The sequence below is a fragment of the Mesoplodon bidens genome (assembly GCF_964165515.1).
Source record: "Mesoplodon bidens genome assembly, chromosome: 4".
Classification (NCBI taxonomy): Eukaryota; Metazoa; Chordata; class Mammalia; order Artiodactyla; family Ziphiidae; genus Mesoplodon; species Mesoplodon bidens.
In genome coordinates this window covers 95889814-95906954 of record NC_138160.1, presented here as the reverse complement: position 1 = coordinate 95906954, position 17141 = coordinate 95889814, and the positions used below count along the sequence as shown (strand labels likewise).

Below are 17141 nucleotides of genomic sequence, written 5' to 3'. Positions count from 1 at the left end.
TCATGTAGGACCATGTGTCTCCCAGCTGGACAGGAAGTGTTTGGATGGCATTATACTTCTTACCCTATATTTTTAAACTTCCATTTCCCTACAACACCTAGCGCAGTGTCTGGCATATCATGGGTTCTTAACAAAAACCTGTCAGTTGAGTCATTAATATTGCAGCTGAGATCATTGACTCTTCTTTCTTCTGCAGTCCATGAAATTGTGTCACTTCGGCTGCCCTCATTTCTGTTTGTTCTTTATATATAGAATGCTACCTTTACTTTTGATTTTTTTTTAGAAAAAGAAGTTTCTCCTGTTTGATATTTTGGTCTACCTACATGAAAATGTAAAGGAAAAAAAGGGATAAAAATCAACCTCTTCTGTGTTTTTTTAAATGTACTTTTAAGTCAACTCAATAAGAGCTTATATTTTCTGCTCTTAAATTACAGGATATTGGAAGAATCATTTTGCTTTATACTCTTTGCTTTATACTCTCCTCTTGTAAAAAGAGGAGAAAAACATGTTCTTGAGTGCTGCAGAGACTGTCTTGTTTTTATAAGATTAGAGAGGTAAACATCAATAAAGATGAACTGCATAAAGTGTATTCAGTAGTAGGGACATGAAGAGGATTACATTCTCTTCCATCACTGGGTGGATTTTAAGTTAAAAATAGATCTGATATAAGGTTAACTTTGTAATTTATGAGGTGGCAAAGTAAATGATTTAAGTTTTTAAAATATGAATAATAAATATTGTAGCTAATATTGAATAACAAAGGAGTTTTCTTATTTAATGTACACTTTAAAAACAAATAGGAATAAAATAGTGTAGTTACTCCAGAATACAGTTGGGTAGTTTCTTTAATACTAAACATGCACTTATCACATGACCCAGCAAACTTTGGGGCATTTATCCCGGAGAAATGAAAACTTATGTTTACACAAAAATTTGTACATGAATACTCACTGCAGCTTTATCCGTAATAACCCCAAACTGGTAGCAACCCAAGTGTCCTTCAGTGGCTAAATGGTTAAACAAACTGTTGTCCATCCATACTCAGCAATAAAAAACCCAACTATTGTTATACACAACAGGAATTTTGCTGAGTAAAAAAGCCAATCTCAAAATATATGATATTACATACTATATGACTCCATTTGTGTAATGTTCTTGAAATAACAAAATTAGAATGATGGAGAACAGATTAGTGGTTGCCAGGGGTTAAGGAGGGAGGGCATAGCTATAAAAGAGTAGCATGCAGCAGTCTTGTGTTGATGAAACAGTTCTGTGTCTTGATTATGGTGGTGGTTACATTGATCTACACGTATGATAAAATTGCATAGAGCTGTGCACACACACATACACACACATAAGGGCATGTGAAGCTGGTGAAACTGAATAAGCTCTGTGTATTCTACCAATGTCAGTCTCCTGGCTTTGGTATCGAACTATAGCTGTGCAGATGATACAGTTGGAGTAAACTGGGTAAAGGGTATTTAAGACCTCCCCATGTATCTAACTCCAGATATGTCTATTAATCTCTTAAAAATCCAGGAGTGTTTCCCAGCATGGCTGTTAAAGAGCACACATACTTATCCATATTTTTAGAGAAATTAAATGAAGCATAAAATGTCTCACTGGGTGTATAGTTTATGCTACCGAATTTCTGTTACCCCAGAAATTCTTTATTCTCCACAGCTCTCTATATTTCTTTCCCTTTTATTTGATCTTCACAATAATCACATGAAATATGTAGGGGAAAAAACAGAAGTACAAAAATCTTAGGCTGCTAATATTACAATTCTTCTGTGAACTGCCAAGATGATCGCACATATCCAGGCACAGGTGTCCTCAGTAACCCAGAGACCCCTGGTATCCCTCAAATATTACATCAGAAGGACAAGGACACAAAAATGTGGAGTGACTTGACCACTCCTCCGAAGCACTGTGCTGATGCAAGCAATGTACTGTTTGGTTCATTCCATCCCCCAGCATTTTGTTCTTTCACAGTCCTATGAGGTAGGCATCTTATAAAGAATCCAGGTAACTCGTAAACTTCGAGGAAGTCTGTAGACAACTGAGCGCAGGGCTAGTCCTGGCCGTGGCACACTTGAGGTGCCTCTGTGCTCAGTGCCTGGAGTCACTCAGTGTGGGTGTGAACTTCAGCTCTGCAAGGTGTGAGCTGTGCCATCCAAGCCAGTTACATGGTCCCTCTGTGCCACTGTTCATTTGTAAATTAAAGGCTATAGAGTGTTTTGAAGATCAAATAAGTTAGTACATGTAAGTCACTTAGACCACGGGTCATCAGTAAGTCATTTAGATCAGGAGCCGTCAAGCTGTGTCCTGTGGGCCACATCTGGCCCCACCCCTGTTCAGGAAAATTAAGTTTCGCTGGAACACAGCCAGACTCGTTCCTTCCATATTACCTGTGGCTGCCATCTTACTATAGCAGCAAAGTTGAGCTCTGCTAGCAACAAGACCAGATGGTCCACAGACTGAAAACACTTTCTGTCTGGTCCTTTACAAAAGTTTGCCAACACCTGAGTTGGATGAATGCTTGGCGAAAACTAAGTGCTCAGGAAGTGGTGGCCATTGTTGTCACTGTTATCGTTAAAGTTGACCCTGAAGTCTTGGAGAACAGGCTTGCGCCATCCATTGAGGGCTGGCACAGTTCATACTTCAAGTAGTTTATCCTTCAGTCATAATTCTGAAGTCACTCACTTAGAAAACCTATACAGCTAGCCATGTTTTAGGCCTGTGTCCTGAGGGCAGTAACCTGGTAGAACTGGTTTATACTTTCAGGGAAAACTACAGTCACTCTAATTAATCTAGTATAGCTGACCTGTCAAAAATTCTTGGTTTTTGGCAGAGTTGCAGCATAGCTTTTCCAGGTCAGACAAACAAATGTGTTTGCTAGGAAAGCATGAGGCAATGGACTGATTTTCTCCTATACTAGGTCATGATGGTCATGTTCTCTGGCGCTAGGAAAGGTCATCACCTAGAAGGCCCTGCTGTTTCTAGACGTCAAGTCTAAAGATAATAAGGAGAAACAGCAGAAGCTAATCTGGATTTGCAAAAAATAGAAAATAAAAGTAACACTGACCCCAGTAGAAGTCCTGAATGAATTGGGATCAGCCCAAATTATAAAGCTAAAATAGATCCACTTGTCACATAGCATGCAGCTCCATCTTTGACAGCACAGAGCAGGTTACGTCCCTCCCTTGACTAAAATCTTCCACCAACTTCTCCTTTTAGCATAAAGTCAGAGTTCTGCGATCTTACACTGCTACTTCTCTGACCTCAATCTGCCACCATTCTCCCCCTTGCTCACTTGGACGCATCACATAAGCCTTCTTTCCTTCCCAGCACATCCAGAGGCTCCTGCCTGAGCTGTTTGCACTTGCTTTCCTCTCTCTTCTCTCTGCCTGGAACCCTGTGTCCCACACCTCCACAGGGCTGGTTCCTGCTCATGTTTCGGGTCTCAGCTCAAATGGCACTTCCCCAACGAATTTTCTCTCAAGATCACCCACTCACATTCTCCATTACATCTTCCTGTTCCATTCTCTTTGTAGCCCTCCTCGCTAACTGAAATGATCTTATGTATTTGCTTACTTGATAACTGTCCTTCACCATTAGTATACAGGTTCTGTGATAGCCTGGAATTTCCCTTGTACATAATTGGTGCTTAATGAATAGTTGTTCAATGAAGAATGAATGAGCCAGCAAGGTTTTTACCTCACAACTTACCAAAAAAGTCTGAGGTAAAAAAATAACTCTCTAGGGAAAATTAATTTAGGTCAAAGAGTAGGGTGTAGCTGGAGTGCAGTAAGGTAGCAGAGACTGTGTCAAGCAGAGCTCTTTGGGATGTGCTTTTGAAACGTGATCTACTGATACATGCATCCTGTCTCCTCCCATTTAGGCAGGACTTTCCTGCTTACAAAGTCTATGGAAGTGTGCTTTACCTAGCAATTCCATTCCTCCTTGTAATCTTCATCAAGCTGCCTTTAAAGCCAGCGGACAAATGGAATGTCCCTGAGTGTTGAGTTCACCTAAATGCCTGCAGGTAATTTTTCCTTTCAGGTAATTTTTCCTCTGGCATCGTGGTCAAAAGGTCATGCCCCTCTTTCAGTAGAGAACAAAAATCACTTATAAACACTTTTTGAACTTTTTGTTAATCGTTCCATTTCTAGTTTTAAAAAAATATGAAAAGTTATTAACACATAAAAGCCCATTAAGGAAAACAATTTTGTATCTGAGAGTAGTTCTCTAATATTTTCACAAAAAGTAAAACTGGATTGTCATATGGAAGAAATGATGTCATTAACCCTTGGAAAGACCTCTAACAGAAGTTCTTTTATACTGCTACCAAAATTAGACAAACATTCCACCTAGAATGAGAGATCGAAACAGCCCCTTAAATTATCTATACTGGCAAAATAAGGCTGCTATGAAAGCAGGCATCCGTTCTTCAGGAATCTCTCTTAGGATCAAACATGTCTAGTTCGTTTATCAATAGCACATGGGTGTTATCATTGAAAATGTATTTAAATTTTCATACAAGGTAAAATATACACAGTTCATACATGTGAAAGGTTCTAGATTAACTTTAGAAATGAAAAAAAGAGGAGAGTTAAAAATAATTAAAACTACTTGTAAAACTCAGTGCATTTACATGAAAAAAAGCTTAGCCTAGTACAGATCTTATTTTCTAGCCCAGATATTACTTTTTTAGTTGTGTGGTAAAAAGCTTGCTGGTTCATTCACCATTCATGCATTCATTCATTCATTCAACAGTGACCTATTAAGTTTCTATTATGTACCAGGTGAAATTCTAGATTCTCACAGGACTTATATACTAGCGAAGGGAGACAAACAATTATCAAGAAAGGAATTTAATTTCAGATTTAAAACTGGAAGTTTTAAATGTCAAGCAAGCTATCTGAAAGAGTTATAGTCTTGACCAAGCTTTAATATTCTTCATGTAAATTATTGGACATCGATCTGGGCAGACTTAGGGAACATTAATTCTAGCAAGAATTCAGAATTTCACATAGACACAGATTTGAGTGAGAATTTCAAAGTGGGACAGATGAGAAGTGTGTCTTCCAGTAGGATTTTATTTTTATTGAATTGAAAGAGGATTGGGCCCAGATTTTACTGAAACAAATTAAATATTGGGCGTTTGCTGTAATTATGTAACTAAATGCATTTTGTAAATGGAGTTTATAAAATTAAAGAAAGCTTTTCATCTATTTGGTGGATTAGAAAGACCAGTCTTTCATGGAGCGATACGTTTTGCTGTTCTCCACGGAGCGCTCCTCTGAGATGGGTCTCTGAGGGGGAGCACACGTGTGTAGGAAAACTCAGGGCCTTACTTGCTGACTGCCGGGGCTCTGCCATGTGCAGAGGGCTTTATAGCCATCACCTCATTTAAACCTCACAGACAGCCCACCAAGACAGGTAAAGGAAATGGATGGAAACAGAGAAGTAATTTACCCAAGGTTTGCACAGCTAGTAGGTTAGTGGGAGAATCTAGATTCAAATTTAGGTCAGACTCGAAGAGTCCATAAGCCCTCAACCACTTCACTGGGACCTCTCTCAGTTGAGGAATGTGTGGTGAACTTGAATTTGAATTGAGAAAGCGTTATGGGCTGTTTGACTATTTCCCTAAAGTGAACTGCGCAGATCCCCTGGACAAACTCCAGGCATTTGACAGGCTTATTTTGATAATGCCTGATAAAGATATTTGGTCCCAGTACATAGTTTTCACTATGGATCTTCACTGTGGGTTTTGCCTTAAATTTTTGTTTTTCCTACAAATTTATTAATAAACCCCATCAAAAGGAAATTCATGACATAGTTAAATGCTAAGAGACCAGGGGACAAACTTAGCACTGGAAATAGTGACCTGATTTCACTAGATATTACAGGAAAATTACTGATTTATAGGTCACTGTTTTTTTTCTACCAGAAGTTTGTGACTAAATTAGGTTACAGCCTGCAGGCCCTTCACCTGTCTCTCACATAAATAAAATTTCCCAAGAGTGCCCTCTCGGCCCTACTCACTGCATGGCTGACACAAAGACATTTCAGCTAGTATAAACTACCTTTTGTTTGTTTGTTTATTTCAGGAGAAACTCGGTTCCCTCAAATAGGTGTGGGAGTGATATGAAGATTTGCTCAAAGCCAAAGGTGAGTGATAAAGCGTAATAGTCTCTAAAAGGATCCTTCTATGATTCTAGAATTCTTTGATTATAGGATATGGACTAGAAATTAATGAGACATGTTTCACATAAATGAGCAAATCTAGGATTAGAAGTATGTCATAATTTAAAGACAACCCCAAATTTATTTTTAGGTGGCATGCATCCTTCAGGGTCCTTGATTTACAAAACAAAAACAAAAAACAAAACACATTCTAGTTGGTTAAAGGAAAAAATAATTTTTTTATTAAAGGTTTTAAGTAGTTCTCAGAATCCTGGTGAGGGCCAGAGAATCAACTATGGATGCTCTGAGACCAGGAGCTACATGCAGTTTACATAGGAGGATGGTCCTAGGGGGTACCTCACTGTCCCTAGGCCTAGACAGCTCATCTCTTGCCCCCAATGGTGGACCTTAGAGACTACTACTAGGACCTCTGGTCATGGTCTCTCGAAGGTGCTGCTTCTCCCTCCACCTGCCATGATGGATTGCATGAGGTACCTTGCTCACTTCCCCATGGAGTTCTCAGTCAAGTGGGTCTGATCGACAGAACCTGGACCCTATATTTGGACATTCCCCAAATATAAGCCCAAAGATAATGAGTAGCCAAAAAACATGACAAATGCCCACTTCAGTAAAGCAGTATAACCTCAGCTTCCCCTAGGTGCCTGGAGACACTGAGTCATGCCTTTCCAGGGTAGTTAATACCCCACAGGGCAGACTCATGACCAATGGGAAGTGAGGAGTGGGAAAGAGCTGACAGATCCCTTCCCTTCTCCTGATGGGCTGCCTTGAGATGCAATAGCTTATCTGGTCTTACTGAACACATCGCATGAGATGGAGCATTAACGATACTCGTTACCAACCACAGGCTGACTGAAGCCTCCCTCACGTTGCCTCTGCCTCACTCCTTTTTTTTTTTTTTTTTTTTGTGATACGCGGGCCTCTCACTGCTGTGGGCTCTCCCATTGCGGAGCACAGGCTCCGGACGCGCAGGCTCAGCGGCCGTGGCTCACGGGCCCAGCCACTCCGCTGCATGTGGGATCTTCCCGGACTGGGGCACGAACCCGTGTCCCCCACATCGGCAGGCGGACTCTCAACCACTGCGCCACCAGGGAAGCCCTGCCTCACTCCTTTTCCCATCACTCTTGTTTCCCTGAGATTATACCTCCCTAGAAAGTGGAAGCTCATCAGCTTTTCCCTTAGGCTCTGGTTTCTTGCAACCCAGGCTACAAGAGCATCTCTTGCAGTTGCAGTGTATTCTCACTAGAGTCTTTGCCTAGTCTCTAAGACCAGCTTCAATTATTTTCTCTAGAAAACTAGTAATAGTAGCTCGTGCTGATTTGAAAACCTGCGCTTGCCGTAACTGTCACTCATGTTGAAAACTTTTCTACTGTCTCTATTTTTTCCTCATGCACAAACAAAAAAGAAAGAAAGGAAGAAAAATTCACCGGGAGGTTGGGTTGTGAGAGTAGGGGTGGAGGAATTAACTTGTCATTGAGAGTCTCCTAGCTTCTAGTTGACTCTCTTCTAATTCCCTAAACAAGCCATTGTGTCTCATTTCTCTGCGCCCTCCCTCAGGTTATTTTCTCTTCTAAAAAGCTATTTGGGGCTTCCTGGTGGTGCAGTGGTTAAGAATCCGCCTGCCAGTGCAGGGGACATGGATTCGAGCCCTGGTCGGGGAAGATCCCACATGCCGTGGAGCAACTAAGCCCGTGCACCACAACTACTGAGCCTGCGCTCTAGAGCCCACGTGTCACAACTACTGAGCCCGTGTGCCTAGAGCCCGTGCTCTGCAACGAAGAGTAATCCCTGCTCACCGCAGCTAGAGAAAGCCCGCGTGCAGCAACGAAGACCCAACGCAGCCAAAAATAAATAAATAAAATAAGTTTATTTAAAAAAAAACTGTTTGCCTTTTCTTTATTTTTACAGTTAAATGTTTCTTGTCCTTGAAGACTAATCTTGGGTGTCTCCTCTTTAAGGAAACTGTCTTGACCCCCGACCCAAATCTAATTTACATTGAGCTGTGTATTCCTATGGTACCCTGTACATCGCATTTATGTGGGCCATGCTGGACTTCAGCTATTGGTCTTCCCTAAAAGCCTGTCTTTCCTAAAAGATAGTAAGCTTCTTGGGGACAAGGACCATGTCTTATTTAGCTTTGTAGCCCTGGCTTAAGTCAATATAACTGGCATATAATGATTACTCAATTTAAAAAAAGTTGTTGAATATGTGATTAATATATGTGGAATAACTGGTTGAATAATTCCATTCAGGATCCCTGTGCCATGTTGTGGCAGTGCCTGGAAAAATTCCCCATCTAAGCCCTTGGCTGGGTGGAAGAGTTGTTTCACCCTTGCACCCACCTAAGAGATAGTCAATAATTGCACTGCACTGTTCTACTTGACAAATCCCAGTAATTTCCCCAGGAAAGGAGAAAACCCTATGAAAGGATTTAGTGTCGTATTTTTTCTTGGTTCCTAAGTGAGTGAGTGAGGGTGATAAGAAACAAAATTTCTACTAAAAAAAATAAGTAAAATGTAATTTCACCTAGAACTTGCCTCATAGGTGACCAGTGTTTTTGTCATCCACATACCACTTGGCCAGTGGACAAAAATAGCTGTTAAAAAAGACATTTAATTGTTCCCATGTTTGGCAGCCCTGTCTAAAGTTAATCCTCATTTCATATATGTGTCCAAATGTGTTCTAATTTTCTGTGTAGAAGATATCTACTCACTTATTCATGGATCCATTTAACAAATATTTATTGATGCCTGCAATGGGCTTGTGTTGGGCTAAGGATGCAACAGTGAGCAGAACAAAGCTCATTCCTCATGGAACTTGCATTCTAATAGGGGAGGTGTACAAACATTGTAATCCATATTCAATAATTCTTTCTTTAAATAAATTTTAAACATTATTTCTTTATAAATAAAAATAAATAAGTATAAATAAATATAAATATATAAGTATAAATATACTTATAAATAAGTATAAATAAATTTATTTATTAAGCACTACTGATGACTAGATGGTAAAGATATAAGGGTGCCCCATGGAAGCTACTCTTTAGATCAAATCAAATGCTGACAACTGTCAATGAAGGAAGGGATCCAAATTTCGGTAGGGGTGGAGGTGGCCAAAGAAGGCTTCCTTGGGAACTGACATTCAAACCGTGTGCAGAAGGATCGTGACTAATAAGATAAAGGGAGGGTTAGAGGTTCACTCTAGATTGCACTGCTAACATAGGCAAAGGGATACTTGGCACATTTGGGGATCTGAATGAGGCCCAGGGTAGCTGGAGAACCAGGAGAGAAAGAGTGGGAAACAAGAACGGTGGTCAGGGCCAGATCACACAGGGTTTGTAGATCATTTAAGGAGTCTCGTCACACACACCAGGCGATAATAGATTATCGAAGACTGAATGAGACTGTTGGTAAAAATGAGTTTGTGAACTTCAGAGTTACTAGTATCTATTCTTTTGGCTTACATTCTAGTATGAGTAGTTGAGTTTTTTAACTGTTTACATCATGTAGAAATGAGTATTAAAAGCTGTTCTAGCAATTTTCACTAAAAAGAACTCTTAAATTTAGTGTAAAATTTGGGAAACTCAATCTATTTAAAAGACTTGAATGTCAGTTGACTATATTTGAGAATCTGAATATGAGAATAAATGTTTTTACTTTTCTGTCTGGGTTTTAACTGGTATGTGCCTTCATATCCCTACTGCTGATATATCCTAACAAGAACATTCTAATTTTTATGCATAAAAGATGAAAATATTATTCTTTTGCAAAGAATCAAATATAGACTCCCCACTGTTGTTTATTGTTTCTCAGGTGACATCTGGTGGATAAAAACTGAAATGCAGTTCTCTGTAGTTAGGAAAGGTGAGGTTCTCAAATGTCTTTGGGAGGAAATCATTAAAGAATATGAGCTGAATTGGTTGAAGATTAATTTTGCTTACACTTTTGGCATTATATTTTCTGCATTAAGTAGGCATTATGGTATCAGATGTAATTGAGAGAACACTCCAGTGCTCTGCTGGATTTGGCAGGCTTTGAGTTCTGCTCAAAACTTTGACAGTAAATAGCAAAGTGATTTGCTTTTGTTTTTGCTTTTTTTAAAGAGCTTCCAAATTAAAGCAAGAGATTAGCTACAGATGGACAAGAATCAGATTGCTATTGGACTTCTCAGTGGCAATACTGGATAAAAGAGACAAGAGAACAATATCTTCAACATTCTGAGGGAAAGTTTCTTTCTATCTAGAGTTCACTACCGAATCAGGCTCTCCTTCAGGTATGAGCAAACTAAAAGCATTTTCAGACATGCATGGGTATGAAAGTTATCCTTTTGTGTAAGTCCTCTCTGAAAGAGTTACTAATTTAAAATGTTGTCTTTGTTAAGAACTATGTTTCAGTTTATTTTTAGATATTTTCTTTTTTGCTATTGCAATTTTGGTCTTTATTTCCATTATGTTTTCTTTTTTTACTTTGAGATGTAATTGACATATCCATGGTGTTTTCTAACTGGTTGTTTGTATAGATGAAAACAGTTGAATTTTGCACACATCCATCTCATAAGTCCTCATACTGTTTGCAACAGATTTTTTTTTTTTTTTGCGGTACGCGGGCCTCTCACTGTTGTGGCCTCTCCCGTTGCGGAGCACAGGCTCCGGACGCACAGACTGAGTGGCCATGGCTCACGGGCCCAGCTGCTCTGTGGCATGTGGGATCTTCCCGGACCGGGACACGAACCCGTGTCCCCTGCATCGGCAGGTGGACTCTCAACCACTGCACCACCAGGGAAGCCCTGCAACAGATTTTTAATTGAGTTTATTGGGTTTTCCAGGTATACAATTATCTATAAATAGTAATAAATGTACCTCTCTTCCAATGTTTATACCTCTTATATCTTTCTCTTGTCTTATTGCATTGGTTAAACCTCTAGAGTTATGCTAAATAATAGTGGTGACTGTAGACATAATTGTATTGCTGTTGATTTTAATGGGAATACTTCTAATGTTTCTTCATTAAACATAATGCTGGCTTTTAAGAAATATGGATCTTTCCTATTTTATGAAGATTAAAAAAATTAATTATGGATACTGAAATTTATCAAATGCCTTTCCCGCATATTTGAAGAAAATTGTACATTTTATCTTTCTTTTAATCTGTTTTATCAATCAGAGTTCACTTGTCGAAAACAGAAAAGGATTTAATACAGGGAGTGAACTGCTTATAAATCAGTGGAGAGCTAGAGGTTCAAGCTCTCTAGAAATAACTCCCAAATCCACACTGTAGAACTGGCCCACCAAGAGACCTGCTCCCTCTGCCACAGTAGAAAGTCATGCTCCCACCGTTAGCTCCAGGAACACACCATCTTAATGTGATCTGGGAATGAGAAGTTGCCACCAGAATTCTTAGCTGCCAGAACACACCTTCTTATTTGTCACCTCTGAATCAGAAAACTAATGCTAGAACTGTCAGCTCCAGAGTTTTACTATGTCTGCTATAATGTGTCCCAGCAAAATGTGTGCCTTGCTACTATGTCTTCCCCTATTTAAATGAGTTCTGAAATCGAATTTCACACAAGTGTATCTGATTAGCAAAACATAATTTACATTGAGGACCCTAGCTGCAAAGGAGCCAGGGAAATGACGGTTCTGAGCTTTCCAGCCTCTGCAGTATACATGGCACACTAAAAAGAGGCTGAAATAGATGCTGAGTGAGCCAACCAACTGTACCCAACCACTTCCTAACATAGGAAATGAAACTGAATCATTCTTATGATACTGGGAGTGGGGGGAACTAGTTTTCTTTTAATTCTTCTAAGATGCTGCTGGATTCAGTTTGCTAAAACTTGGTAAACATTTTCTGCATCAATATTTATAACTGATTTTTGTCAGTAGCTTGCTTTTCGTGTTATTGCTGTCAGTTTTTGGTAACAAACATACACTACTGTTATTAGAATTTGGAAGTTTTCCTCTTTTTGTCTCTGCTCTGGAACAATTTAAAAAGCATTAGAGTCTGTTTATTCTGTAAGATTTCCTAAAATCAGCCTATGAAGCCCTCAGGGCCTGGTGCTCTTTGGGAGCCTACCACTTTAACAATTTTTTCCTTTTTCTTAGGTTTTTAATATTTAATGTTTAGATTTTTAATTTGCCAACTTTAGTAAACTGTGTTTTTTTAGAAAAATGATTCATTTCATCTGGATCTTCACATTTATTTGCAGATAATCAAAAAAATAGTCTCCTGTTATTCTTTTTTTTGTATTTTTATTATGTATATTTGTGCTTTCTTAATTTTAATTCTTGATCAGGTTAGCTAGTGGTTAATCTGTCTTAAGTGGTTAAATTTATTCATTAGGATTATCATTCCTCTGTTTTTTATTTTATTATTTTTTTCTTTCACATTTCTTAATTCATTTCTCCTTTTTTCTGTTTTTGATTATTGATTATTTTTTCCGCTATCTTCTTGAGCTAGGTGGTTAGTTCATTTATTTTTATTCTTTCTTATTTATTAAGGTAACTACTGAAACTGCTAATTTTCTGCTGAGGATGGCTTTAGCGCCTATTACTTGGATATTGGTTTGTAATGTTACCAATGTTTTCTAATTAAATTGCAATTTTAGCTTTGATATCCTCTTTGACTCAGGATTTTAAAAATTTTATGTGATAGGGTCTTTCCGTCTTCTCAGTTGATTTCTTTCGTGACCAGAGAATTATCTGCATTATTTCTGCTTTTTGACATTTATTGAGGTTTTGTGGCCTAAATATATGGTCATCTTTGTGAATATTTCATGAGTGTTATAAAAGAAAGTATAGTCCCTGTTTTCAGTGAATAGAGTTCAGGATATGTCAAGTAGAGTTACCTTATAAATCTATCATCTAGTCTACTCTTTATTGAAAGCCCCTTGTCTGTGACCTTCTCCAGGTAGTCTCCCTGTGGCTTGGCAACCTTAAAGAAGGAGAGCAATTCTGATGTAGGTGTCTGACAGCTACAGTCCCAAGCTCTGCCAAGAAAGTGAACACCCCTGCCTCCCCAGCTAAGAACTAGTCCTTGCAGAAATATTGATAGGCAGGGGAAAGAAATCTGCAAGAACTAGTCATTATGTCTTATTCATTTACACTGACCAATAGCCAAATCAGGCACACACTTGGCTTTACATATTTGTACAAAACCAAAACCTTTCCTTTTTTCTTTCTTTCTTTCTCTTTTGATTCCACTGAGGTTTCCACCAAGTACTTCCTCAAGACAGATGTGTAACACCCTCTGAGCAGTCTTTCAGTGCTGCCTACTTCCATGCCTGAGTCAGGATGGCACTTCCTTGTATTTCCCTGTCCTTGGAAACCTGGTTTGGTGTCTACAGTCTTTCCTTGATAACAGCCCAATGCTTGTTGATTTTCCTTCCAACGTGAGCAAGCCATACAGTGTCTCTGTGCTCCAGATTATGCCCATCACTAGACATTTACTGGTGTTATAAGCACCAGCTAGTGTTAAAATGTTAAGTTTATCTCAGTCTATGTGTAACAAAAATTCAAAAAGCACTGGTTTTAAAAATAGTTCTTTTTCTCACATAAAAGGAAAGCCGGAGGCAGCTGGTACAGCTGCTCAAATTAATACATGATAATTGTAAAAAATCTCAAACATTACAGAAGTCCCAACCATTCAGTAATATTTTCTTTATCATTTTCATGATGTACAATTCCTTAACTTCCACATTTATATACAGAGATCTGTTTTTTTTTTTTAATTCTCAAGCAAGAGTATAAATACTTAATTGAAAAGTTATTTTGTTCCTGTGAGCTAGGAGTTCCTGAAAATTTTCCCATAAATCCAAGGGAATATATAGATGATATATGAGTTTAATTTTCTATCTAACTGTAGAAGAATGCCCCTGTGACAACTTCTGAAATTAATTTTTTAACGATAGGTTCATGTTCATCAAATGGGTTTGAATTTTCAGGGAAAAGTGCTCTATTGGGACTAAGTGGTGTAGTCATAAAACTATCAACCATACTGAAGATTTTTCATTTCCCTGAGTCTGATCTGAAGGATGTAAACCTGGGACTACCTGCAAAAGAATAATCAACATCCATTCAAACACAAGTGATTATCTTCTTTATTTTCTACTGGCCTCCAGGAAAAAATTATTTTTCAAAAGAAGAAAAATAGACTTGGAGTTTTTTTTGCTTTAGGAAAATAAGTTTTAACTATTAAGTCAGATCCAGGCTTGATGCTTGGCTCTGCCATATTCTAGCTGTATTATCTTAGAAAGTTTATTGACTAAGATTCTCAAACTTTATTTATTTACAGCAAAGAGTAGCTATGTGTGTTGTTAAGAGTGTTTGGCACACGATAGGCCATCAAAAGTAAGGATTATTATTTTTAAAGTAAATATTCACATTTTTTCCTTTTATCTAGACCTACCTTTAAATTGTCTTAACAACTATATTTGGTGTAAAGATTCATTGTTGTTGCTTTGGCTGTTGTTGTTGTTATTGTTCAACAATAAATATTTTTGCCCCATCAGGGAACTGACAATCTGTTGGAGAGTATCTGATTAGGGAACTCTGATATTACTGAGGAACTATAAAAAAAGAGCTGAAAGACTGGGAAGTCTTTACACAACTTTCTCTTTTCAGTTTCTAGAAATATAGTTAAGTTTAAACAATTGAACATTTTGTATGGGGATAGTCATTAAAAGGTCAGTGGAAGGAGCTCAACTGTTTTTATTTGAGAATAAAAATTGTGTAGGAAGTTATCACCCCTTACATAAGTAATATTGATTAGCTTTTTTTCTTTTTTTCCATTAGGGATATCAAGAGGTATCCTTTTTTTTTTAACATCTTTATTGGAGTATAATTGCTTTACAATGGTGTGTTAGTTTCTGCTTTATAACAAAGTGAATCAGCTATACATATACATACATCCCCATATCTCTTCCCTCTTGCATCTCCCTCCCTCCCACCCTCCCTATCCCACCCCTCTAGGTGGTCACAAAGCACCAAGCTGATCTCCCTGTGCTATGCGGCTGCTTCCCACTAGCTATCTATTTTACGTTTGGTAGTATATATATGTCCATGCCACTGTCTCACTTCATCCCAGCTTACCCTTCCCCCTCCCCGTGTCCTCAAGTCCATTCTCTAGTAGGTCTGCATCTTTATTCCCATCCTGCCCCTAGGTTCTTCATAACCATTTTTTTTTTAGATTCCATATATATGTGTTAGCATACGGTATTTGCTTTTCACTTTCTGACTTACTTCGCTCTGTATGACAGACTCTAGGTCCATCTACCTCATTACAAATAACTCAGTTTCGTTTCTTTTTATGGCTGAGTAATATTCCATTGTATATATATGCCACATCTTTATCCATTCATCTGTTTATGGACACTTAGGTTGTTTCCATGTCCTGGCTCTTGTAAATAGAGCTGCAGTGAACATTGTGGTACATGACTCTTTTTGAATTATGGTTTTCTCAGGGTATATGCCCAGTAGTGGGATTGCTGGGTCATATGGTAATTCTATTTTTAGTGTTTAAGGAAGCTCCATACTGTTCTCCATAATGGCTGTATCAATTTACATTCCCACCAACAGTGCAAGAGGGTTCCCTTATTGATTAGCTTTTATTCTGATTTCAGAAGTCAATATGAAGCAACCTTATTCCAGCCCTGTCAGTTTATACTGGTGAATTCTATAGCTCACCATAAAATTATCCATTTGTTAGTGTATTTAAGACAGTAATACAAATATTTTGTTAATAATTAAGCCTATATAAAAGAATAAATCTGGTGCCCAGGCATAAGAGTATATTTGATTTTGTCTAACTGTCTGGAGCAATTCCACACATTTTCAGCATGTTATTCTGTAGCTTTGGGATGGATCATAACTGCTTCACCATTGTTCAGTTTGCAATAGTAATCTCTACATAATTATTAAAACAAAACATTTGCCTCTTCTGAGTCCTAGTTTCGTGATCTGACTTAAGGGGAACCCAAATTGACAGCCTTTCTTTTTAAGTTAATTTTTATTGGAGTATAGTTGCTTTACAATGTTGTGTTAGTTTCTACTGTACAGCAAAGTGAATCAGCTAGACGTATACATATATCCCCTCTTTTTTGGATTTCCTTCCCATTTAGGTCACCACAGAGCATTGAGTAGAGTTCCCTGTGCTATATAGTAGGTTCTTATTAGTTATCTATTTTATACATAGTATCAATAGTGTATATATATCAATTGCAATCTTCCAATTCCTCCCACCCCCCCTTCCCCCTTGGTATGAATACATTTGTTCTCTACATCTGTGTCTCTATTTCTGCTTTGCAAATAAGATCATCTATACCATTTTTCTAGATTCCACAGATACGCGTTAATATACGATATTTGTTTTTCTCTTCCTGACTTACTTCACTCTGTATGACAGTCTCTGGGTCCATCCACATCTCTACAAATGACCCAATTTCAATCCTTTTTATGGCTGAGTAATATTCCATTGTATATGTGTACCACATCTTCTTTATGCATTCCTCTGTTGATGGACATTTAGGTTTGACAGCCTTCTTCCATCTTCCTGTCTGGAAGAAGTGTGAGAATTGGAAAGAAAGCGATAACATGATCTCTGTTTGCAGATAATGTAATAGAATAAAAGGAAACCCTAAGGTAATCATTCTAAAAATAAAACCAAAATTAAGAGAATTAATTAAAGTAGCAGCATAAAAAACTAATAAAAATCAATAGTTTCATATATCCAAAGAATAACTAGCTAGATGATATCAAGGGAGTGGAAATCACACTTGTAGTTGCAAGAGAATATTTTTTTTAAACTTAGGAATAAGCTTAAAATGTTTACTCTTCAAAGATGCAAAAGTAGACTTGAACAAATGTAAAGGCATCCCTTGTTTATGGGTAGGGCAACTCTACATCATACTTATGTTAATTCTTCCCAAGTTAA

At 38.1% G+C, this 17141-nt stretch overlaps 1 pseudogene across 1 annotated transcript in view; it reads right to left on the bottom strand.

Annotated features, from left to right (window-relative positions):
• Window positions 1–17141, bottom strand: part of LOC308616342 (GTP:AMP phosphotransferase AK3, mitochondrial-like) — a 101362-nt pseudogene that overhangs the window by 79254 nt on the left and 4967 nt on the right. The window contains exon 2 of the transcript in view: window positions 13060–13145. The product of the transcript in view is annotated as a GTP:AMP phosphotransferase AK3, mitochondrial-like (transcript). The remainder of the gene's footprint in view (window positions 1–13059; window positions 13146–17141) is intronic.